Source organism: Hylobates moloch, unplaced genomic scaffold (assembly GCF_009828535.3).
Source record: "Hylobates moloch isolate HMO894 unplaced genomic scaffold, HMol_V3 SCAFFOLD_15, whole genome shotgun sequence".
In the NCBI taxonomy this organism is placed as follows: Eukaryota; Metazoa; Chordata; class Mammalia; order Primates; family Hylobatidae; genus Hylobates; species Hylobates moloch.
In genome coordinates this window covers 59,765,272-59,775,676 of record NW_026652290.1, presented here as the reverse complement: position 1 = coordinate 59,775,676, position 10,405 = coordinate 59,765,272, and the positions used below count along the sequence as shown (strand labels likewise).

The following is a 10,405-nucleotide window of genomic DNA, read 5'->3' as shown; positions in this document are numbered from 1 at the left end:
ACAAATAATTGTACACTTAAGATGATTACAATGGTAAATTTTGTGTTACGTATATTTTAACCACACACGTGCACACACACAATATCAGGGAGGTAATATAGGGCTTTTCTTGTGTTGGGTACAGCTGAGGCCTCTAATTTAGAAGGGAAGTGAGAAGAACATCCCCATTTTAAAAGAAAGGTTCTGGACCTTCTGAGCAGGACTTGTTAAATTTACTTTTTTTTAAAAAAAAGAGTTCTACCTTTCTGAACCCATCACTCAGTCACCTTCCAGTGATTCATTCTAAATGCTAACAGTGTAAATACTAGGGTGAGAGTTGTCCTGGAGTCCTGAGCATTTCCCTCCCAATCAAGCCTAGTCAGGGGACCCAAGAGATGGACCCAGAATGCTTGATACAGGTTTCCTGCAGTTAGGAAGACTGGGAAGGTCTAAAGAAGAGGTGTCGGCTGTCCTGCTTTTGATCTAGTGGGCCCTGATACTTTTGAAGGGGATCAGAATGTGCCACCCCAAAATATGCCACTTTGGCATAAGGATTATTTTGAGCTGAAGGCAAATGAGAAGAAGCAGGTACAAGAAAAGCCTTCCCCCTATTTGCCTAAAAGCTGGATATAATTTGTGAAGGTGTTTCCTCTTCTGCTGTCTACCAGAAAAGACAGAAGTTAATCAACAGAGACCATTTTAGATGCTCATCAGCCCAGAGAAGGCACTGGAGGAATCTGCACAGCAAACCTTGCTCACTAGCCCTTATCTTCCATTGGATCCTCCATATATTTGCCTTCCCACAATTTGCAGCCCTAGAAATTCAACGTTATTTTCCTTTGTCTTGTCACTTCTCTAAAAATTTATTGTTCTTTTGTTAACATGCTATATAAACCCAGGTTCTCCCACCCCTTTGGGTTACTCATCTCTGAGCACTCCATTGTGTAAGCAGGATGCACATGCTAATAAACTTCTGTTTATTTTTCTCTTTTTAATATGTCTTTTGTTAGTCAACTTTACAGGGTTTCAGAGAACCTAAGCCAGGTAAAAGAAAAACACATTTTTCCTCCTCGACACCACCACCCCAAAATGACTACCCTCATATATGAACATAGTTAAATACATGTAACATATATTTTACATATAGATCTATTAATATATGCATACATATATGTATTGCATGCACACGTGTATATGTGTATATATATATGTATTGCATGCACATGTGTATGTGTATGTATATATATACTATATATACATGTATATACACGTTTATATACATGTATATATATACGTGTATATATATATATACACACACGCACATATACACACACATACTGCAGAAGGCCAGAAAGGAGCCCTTAGAGAGACTGGAAGTGATCCACATCTTGATCTAGGTGGTAATTACCTAGACAGATACATATGCAAAAACTTATCAGGCTATATACTTAAGATTTGTATATTCTGCTGCATCTAAGTTATATCTCAATTTAAAAGTACCAATGGTCAGGCTTACTTTCAGAGACAGGATTTAAATGGTCTGGGACGGACCTCAGGCATCATGATTTCTAAAGATCCCCAGTTATATTAATAGCACATAGCCAGGGTTGAGAAACAGTAGGAGCCTCACAATATATCTTGTAGTGGCTGGCTAGTGACTGGTCTATGCCTGGCCTCTGAAAACAAGACTGGCTTGCTTCTGTGGACTGAATAACTCTGGAGATTATAGGGCAATTTGTGGGGTGGGAGAAAGAACCCTATGTCCTTCCAAGACCTCTCTCCCTACTACCCCTACACAATTCAACTGAGAAAATCTACCCTGCAGACCGCACCAAAAGTTGGAGGATTCAGCCTCCAATACCTCTCCTGGCCAGGGAATCACTGTGTGGTAAGCTGGGGAGCCAAAGGTTTACCACTGCAGGAAATCAGGCCCACAGCTTCAACCTGGCATCTGGACACGTGGACTGTTCACCCAGGGGTGAAAGGAAGGTGGTACACAGCAAGGCAGGTAGGTGGTGGGAGGACACGAACATTTCCAATGACCCTGGAGAAGTACCACTGAGATGATCTTGGCCGGGAAGCTCCGGGTAAATGCAGTGTAAAAGCTTTGTGACTATGGTCTGGGGAGCTGTTGGAATGAGTATTTATGGTGGTATTTTTCATGGAGCTGGCTAGAAAGCTTCAGAAATGAAAGATTTTTTGGCACCATAAGCCTTGTGCCAACCAGCATATATCTAAATTAAGTAGAGAGCAGACAGGCTCTGAGTTACTGGACACTAATTCATGCCTCGGCACGAAAATTTGAGCTGCTCAGAACGAGTTCTTGCAATTAGATATTTTAAAACAACTAATGCATACCAACGAAGAAAGAAGAAAAAACGGAGTGATACCTACTCAAGTCACTGTTTAATGGCAGAGAGGCTGTAGAAATTGTCGCAGAGCCACCCATGGTAGAGTCCCCTTTCCCTTTCTGAGAGGTCAGAGCCATCCTAAACCACTTCTAGTTTTCTGAACTCCCCAGAGTCTCCTAAACAGCCAATATACAGTTGACACAGCACCAATACCACCCTCAAATCATCCACTCTCCAGACCCCAAATGCAAAAGCAAGAACCTCTTTCGTCCCTCTCAGACGTCCTCTTTTTCACTTTATGGTCAACTCTGCCCTTCTAGTATCCCCCACCTCAGCACGATTCTAGCAGTTTCTCTTCTCTCATTATTATTGCTGTCTTTCTCCTTTCTTCTTTGCCTTTTTTTCTTTTTCTTCTCGATTTCAGTCCTTAATTCTAGTCATTGCTGTGCCACCGCCACGGTTTTTGCATATCCTAATATTAATTTTTTTACATCCAGTGATTTTTTTCCCTCTTGGGTCTCCTTTAAAAAGCTAAGCAAAATTATTTTAAAAAGAAACTTTTTATCAATAGAAAACCAATATATCTTGGTATAAATAGGAGGAAATTATAAAACAGTAAACTAAACACAATGAAAACAGAGCAGCGGCATTAAATTCTAACTGGATACTGTTGCTGACCACAGGCTCTGAGCCCCAGGCCTCCTCATCCTTGGTTAAGAGGGGGAAAGGAAAAGTTAAGAGAGGTGTTGAAGACAGAGCAGCACCAAACTGAGGCTTTCTCTGTCACATAATCAGAAGTGCCAAGGGCATGGCCTCATCAATCTCTGCTTAATGCTGTGTCCTTAGTTCATTTTCTATAGCTCAGGAAATAATGGTGCGAAGACTACTCTAGTGTATTCTTGTTATAGTTTGGATGTTTTTCCCCAAGACCTCATGTTGAAATGTGATCCTCTATGTTGGAGGGGAGGCCTAATGGGAGGTGTTTGGGTCACAGAGGTGGATTCCTTATGAATGGCTTGTTGTCATCCTCACAGTAATGAGTGAGTTCTTGTTCTATTAGTTCCCATGAGAGCTGGTTGTTAAAGAGGACCTAGCATCTCCCCCTCTCTCTTATTTTCTTTCTTGCCATGATATCTGCACATGCCAGCTCCTCTTTGCCTTTGGCCATGAGTGGTAGCAGCCTGAGGCCATCAGCAGAAGCCAAGCAAATGCCAGCACCATGCTTCTTGTACAACCTGCAGAACCATGAGCCAAATAAACCTCTTTTCTTTATAAATGACCCAGCCTCAGATATTCCTTTACAGCAATACAAATGGACTAAGACAATTCTCTTTACCTTACCCTTTGTTTTCTCTCCCTCATTGCTTCCCTGCTTCCTTGTTTCCCTGTTTGCCCCTCATTTCTTCCTACTTCCTTCTCCCTTTTCCCCCTTTTTTAGTGTAGTAGGTAAATACTTCTGTTATCTTCAATGGACTAATTACCATAAGGAAAAAAAAAGAGAAGAAAATTCAAACCTGGGAAAGATGACCCTTCAAACCTGGGAAAGATGACCCTTCAAACCTGGGAAAGATGACCCAAAGAGACATCTAGCTAGGCTATACTATGCCCAGGTAAGCCTGGCTTCTAAGGGCTGGCCATTTATCTGCTTCTAAGCCAGCTTCCTGCTCTCAGAGGGGATAGGACTTATTCTCTGACATTGTTCTTGGATACTGTGTCAAGGGGAACACCAGTCCATTGCATGGGGCTGGGGGACCCAGGTCACCCTGTACCAACCCTATCTGCCATCTTTACACACACTGTCTCCCCAGAAAAACTCAGCCAAGAGCAGCTCATGTGGATATGGAAACAAATCCATCTAGCACCTATTCACTGCACCACACAGAGGGATGGCTGGGCTTAGTAGACAGGTGTGACATTGTTAAAAGGTAAAATTATGACTTCCATAAATATATTTTTAAAAGAACACATGTTAAGGAATTTATGTTGCTCAAATAATACGAAGAAACCAGATAGGTGTTATAATTGGTTCAAAGGAAAAAAACAACACAAATTTATATGGAGTAAAGAAATGTTGAGATGAATTGCAAATGAAGACAAAGTGGGTTTTTTTTCCTGCCAAGTGAGTGGGAGTGAGAAAAAGTCAAATCTCTACCAGACAGAACAGAATTTATGTATCTATGGATTACCTACAATTTATGGATGTGCAAAATAGCTTAAAGACAATGAACAAGGGGCCTGGCACATGGCTCACACATACAATCCCAGCGCTTTGGGAGGCCAAGTTGGGAAGATCACTTGAGGCCAGGAGTTCAAGACCAGCCTGGGCAACATAGCAAGACCCTGTCTTTTAAATAAAAAAACAAAAATATAATAAAAGACAATGGGCCGGGTGTGGTGGCTCATGCCTGTAATCCCAGCACTTTGGGAGGCTCCTGCAGGAGGATCACTTGAGCACAGGAGTTCAAAAACCAGCCTGGGCAAGACAGGGAGACCCTATACTACAAAATTTTTTTTTGTAGAGATAGGGTCTTTTGTAGAGACCCTATCTCTACAAAAAATACAAAAATTAGCTAGGCATAGTGGTGTGCACCTATAGTCCTAGCTACTCAGGAGGCTGAGGTGGGGGCATCACTGAGCCTGAGAGGTAGAGACTGCAGTGAACGGGGCTAGAATATCATAACCCTGAGGGGTGCGCTATAAATGATTTGTAGTTCCCCACTGAAACAATAAATTTTTTCTACGTAAGGTTTTTAACCCAAGGGATACACTATTCATTTGATTACTGTTTCCCCAGTACCAGCTCCTTTGGTCATAAGCCACACTGCCTCTCCACCAGACCTCTACCTGGCCTAAGGTTAGGAGAGGATGCGCATTTGACAATCGGTGTAAGGTGTTGGGGATTTGGGTTCCAGGTGTGACTCATGATTAATCAACAATAGGAACAGTGTGCCTAGGTCAAATCACCCAGCCTCTAGGTCTCTTCATTTGAGTGAGGGACTTGGGTGCTCTCTGACGTTTCTCTAGCTTTAAAGCTCTAGAATTCAAGGGAATAAGAAACATGTTTGTAAATCTTAAACTAGCCCAAGGATTTGTACCAAGTGGGTATAAACCCACAGGTCTGACTGGGTCAGGCCCCACCAGGTCAGCCACTGTCCTGAGGTAAATAGCAAATGAGAGAATATCTTTAGGATTTTCCTTTGTTTGTTTGGCATTCTTTTTTTTGATGGAGTCTCACTCTGTCACCCAGGCTGGAATGCAGTGGCACGATCTCGGCTCACTGCAACCTCCACCTCCCAGGTTCAAGCAATTCTCCCTGCCTCAGCCTCCCGAGTAGCTGGGACTACATGTGACCGCCACCATGCCCGGCTAATTTTTGTATTTTTAGTGCAGGTGGGGTTTCACCATGTTGGCCAGGCTGGTCTGGAACTCCTGACCTCAAATGATCCGCCCACCTCGGCCTCCCAAAGTGCTGAGATTTACCGCACCTGGCCTTGTTTTGCATTCTTACCATCCCCAGCCCCGTAACAGTTTAAGGTTCCACAGCAACCCCGCTGCTGTGATTAACTGACTGAGAAAATCCCTTTCCCCTTGTTGTGCTGTTTTCCAGGAAGCACATGGCTGCAGAAGCGATGAACTCTTTGTGCCCTCTCTTCCTGCTCTAGGGTTCCATGTGTCTGTGACTCTAAGCCTGGTGTGTGGACCAGGAAACATTCAAACAAGGCTAAGAGAAGCTGTCAGTCCAGCTCGGGCTACACACTAAGTGAGCCATGCACCACCCAGGAATTTCCAGGGCACGTGCCATGTAAGGGGCACACCCAACGGAGTCCAATGGGGTTCCCCACTGGGCCTCCCACTGAGTTGCTTAGCCTGGCCCGGAAAAGGGTGAGTCACCCTGGGGGTGGGGCTCTCCAGGGTAGAGGCCAAAGGAGTGACTACCATGACAATTCTCTGGAGGGCCTGAGGCGGCGGTGGACAGCCCCGGCGACAGTGGGCCCTCCCCGCAGAACTTTGGTTCCAATCCCTCTCCACCCAGCTCAGGAGTCTTCTGGCCCCAGAAGGAGGAGCAGGAGGCGCCAAAAAAAGAGAGGAAAAAGAATTCCTTTTCCAGTCATTTCAGTCCTAAATTTTCCCTGAGACTGCCAGAAAAGATGCTAATGAAAGACCAATTGTGTGGCCAGAGTGTTTTCTTCGGACATCTGCCCAGGGAACTGGAGAATACCCAGTTCAGAAGCGAGGTCACTAGCCCCATCTTATGGCAACACCTTTTGCTCGCTACTGACCCCTACTGGGGAAGTGGAGACAAGCGGCTGAGGGCTGGGAAGCAGCTGTCTACTGGGTTCTTAAATCCAACATCTCCTGTTGGAGGATGAGTCCTGCCTAAACCTTAGGCCACAGATGCAGAGGATCAAACCTTGGGAATTCCATTTCCTTCAAGGGACCCCAAAACCTTTCACACTGGACTTCTCTTTTGCTTAACTCCCCTTAATGTTGTGTCCTATGGGAAATGAGGAGCCTTTAAAGCCAGCTTGTCCAACCTACCGCCCACGGGCCGCCTGTGGCCCAGGATGCTTTGAATGCAGCCCAACATAAAACATTATGAGATTTTTTTTTTTTTTTGCATTTTTTTTTCTCATCAACTCTCGTTCGTGTTAGTGTATTTTATGTGTGGCCCAAGACAATTTTTCTTCCAGTGTGGCCCAGGGAATCCAAAAATTGGACACCCCTGCTTGAAGGCCTTTAGGAGAATGAAATGAACATGTAAGTTACATGTTAGCAGCAGAAAAAAGGGAGGATTAGATTAGCAGAACAAAGGGATTGATTATTTCTTGATGTCCTACTAGGTACTGTCTCCAGCAGAAAGACCAGTTAGGAGGCTGTGACAATAACCCAACAGAAACATCTGGAGGGACTAACAGAGGGCGAGCAGATGGAGGGAAGAGGATGTCTGTGGGGAGGGGAATATTTGGGAAGGACCTCAACTGGCCTGGGGTTGAATGGGGTAGGGCTATAGAGAAAGCAGAGTCTAGCACCACCTTTCCTGTCTACACCCTTCTCTCCCCAGCAAGGTTGGTTTTTGCTAACATCCTTCCAGCAAAATGAGATTTTAAGCAGACAAACAGGTATGGAACGTGAATTTTGGTTTGAATATGGTTTGAGATGGGGTCATTGTTGTGGCTGAGGAGGACTTTGGCATCAGTCTGTCCAAAGCCAGGCTTGGCCACCACCAGGATGTGAGACCTTACACAGATGCTTTGTCAGCTTCAGTTTCTTCACCTATAAAGAGAGAATACGACACCTACTTCATGGCTTTTAAAACTTTTTTGTTTTTTAGACTCAAATGATATAAATTGTTTAGTGTCTGGCTGTTTAGGAAATACAAGCTTTAAAAAAAAAGATGAGTAATAGGCAACTGAATGCCATAAACATACCTGCATTAATTGTTACTATGAGCCAGGCACTGCCTACACACTGTACATAATCTCATGTAATCTTCTCAGCAGCTCCATAAGGTAAGCACATGATGATCTCCAGTTTGTAAGTGAAGAAACTGAAGCACAGAAAACTTAAGACACCTGACCAAAGGCACAAAGCTAATAAGTGGCTGAGCCAGGACTCAAACCTAGATATGTCTGACTCCAAAACTGTGGATCTTAACAATCACACTGATGTCTTTACAGCAAATACAGGTCAAAGCAGAAGAATAGTCTTGGCTAGAGCTATAAATTCAGGAGTTGTCAAGATTTGATAATATGGTACAACAAAAGTAACTTGGGGGAAAAAAAAAGATTTGCTCATAGTTGAAACCATAGTTATCAATTAAAAACTTCCAGGATATGTGTACAGTTGAGAAAGAGGGAGGAATGGCAACTAAAGGACCCCAAATCTCTACTTCTTGGGACTGTATTTGACACTCCAGCCAGCAGCTTCTGAATTTCACACCTGACAAAACCAGGGGTTCTGGATGTTCTCACAGCAACCCGGATTTACACTCAAGAAGGGGCCTTCTGGGTGGCCACCTGGATCCTGGGTGCTTTTCCATGGGCAGTGTTTATACCAAAGGCCTGCTCACAGCCTGGATCTGCTGCGCCCTGGGCCCGCCCTCCTCCTCTCCCTGCCCCACCCCTTCTCTTCCTGCCCTTCTCCTTCCTGCTGCACCAAGGTGGAGCCCAGCTGCCTCCCCACCCAGCCCTCTGTGACTCAGTGGAAGCCAGTGGCCACTTCCCCCTCCCACCCACCCACACTCACATTCCAACGGCCAGCTCACTTGCTTCTTAGCACTCAAACTGCACCCACCAGGCCTCTGACTAAATAGTCATCTCTTTACGGGACAATTTATGACCAGGGCCAGCCCAGTATGGGAAGAGGTCATGTGTATCTTACCCTCTGAGCACACTCCTTTTGCTCCACAGCTAATGACTGACCTCTGTGGATCTTTCCTTCTGGCCCCTGGCTGACCTGGGGCATTTTATTTAGGAGAACTAGAGTCTTAGCCTTTAGTGTTGTACCTAACACAGTGCTGACTCAATGCATCTTTGAATAAAAGAGGTTTAAAAAAAAATTACTGGCCATGTGCTGTGGCTCATGCCTGTAATCCCAGCATTTTGGGAGGCTGAGGCAGGCGGATCACCTGAGGTCAGGAGTTCAAGACCAGCCTGGCCAACATGGAGAAACCCCATCTCTAATAAAAGTACAAAAAGATTAGCTGGGCATGGTGGCGGGCACCTGTAATCCCAGCTACTTGGGAGGCTGAGGCAGGAGAATTGCTTGAACGTGAGGAGCAGAGGTTGCAGTGAGCTGAGATCATGCCACTGCATTCTAGCCTGGGTGACAGAGCAGGTCTCCATCTCCAAAAAAAAAAAAAAAAAAAAAAAATTACAAATAAATAGAGAGTAATTCCCCAGGACCTGACAGATCCTACTATTTTGGTAAGGACTCATTTAGGCCACACCTGGGAAGTTGGGTGGTTTAAAGTAGAGTTAGTGACACCGGGGTTGAAGCCCCAGCTCTGCCGCTCTAAGATCTCAAGCACATTTTATGACCCACCTAAGCCTCCATTCCTCACCTGTGTACTGGGGATGATATTGTGTATTTCATCAATTCTAGGATGTGCAGCTTTTTTCATCTTAATCTTTCTGAAATTGGGCTATGTCCTACAGTTGATATGGGGGTAGGAGATTGTGTATTCCCACTCCTAGATCGACTGTAGTGCCTCTACAAGTGCCCTGCCAGAGAAGCCCACACTCCACCTCCAAGCCATATGACTTGTCCTGGCCAATGGAGTGTGAAGCAAGCAACATCTATCACATCTGGGCTGCAGCTTTCAAAGGCAACTGTCGTTCAGCTCATGCTCTTTTTCATCCACCTCAGCAGCCAGCAAAGTTCCAGATGGAGGCTGTTTCGAGGCTCTTTCGTGGGCCCAGTCCCACAGTAAAGAGAATGTGGAGCTGAGCTGCAGCGGGTGGGCATTGAAAGAACAGAAGCATAAACCTTTCTTCTTTAGCCATTGAGATTGGGGTTCTGTGTTTTGACAGCACAGTCTAGCATATCCTGACTGGTATTGCATGCTCCAGTTAATTGACAGATTCCTTTTTCTTTCTTAGTACACAGTGGTGTAACTCACAATTGTTGGTATTATTGAGTTAATGAAACACAGTAGTGCCTCTCACAGACTAATGTAGGTAAATCACTGAGCACAATGTCTGGCCCACAGTAAGTGTTCCATTCATGTTAGCCATTGTTCTATTTCTAGCCCTCTGCATGTAGCCAATGTTTAATACATGCTTGGAGGATGATACTGATGACACATGAGATCGGAACCCCCCTTAGATCCCTTGTGGCATGAGAAAGAGTATTGTAAAAAGACAAAATTACAACAAATTTAGTTTAAGATCTCAACCAGCTTTGTTGCAATTCTAGAATTGGGCAACACTTCGTTCCATAAACATATATTATATATATTATATAAACATATATAATATATATAATATATAAACATATATATTTATATATAATATAAATATATAATATATAAACATATATAATATATAATATATAAACATATATATAATATATAA

The 10,405-nt window shown here is 44.1% G+C and overlaps 1 long non-coding RNA gene across 2 annotated transcripts in view; it reads left to right on the top strand.

The window, feature by feature from the left end:
* Positions 1 to 1,325: 1,325 nt before the first annotated feature.
* LOC116483173 (uncharacterized) overlaps positions 1,326 to 10,405 on the top strand; it is a 20,081-nt gene continuing 11,001 nt past the window's right edge. The window contains exons 1-2 of one of the 2 annotated variants that reach the window (XR_004252199.2): positions 1,326 to 3,940; positions 5,993 to 7,088. This is a non-coding gene — a long non-coding RNA (uncharacterized LOC116483173). Of the gene's footprint in view, positions 3,941 to 5,937; positions 7,089 to 10,405 lie in introns of both variants that reach the window. The other variant, XR_004252200.2, reaches the window with a different exon arrangement.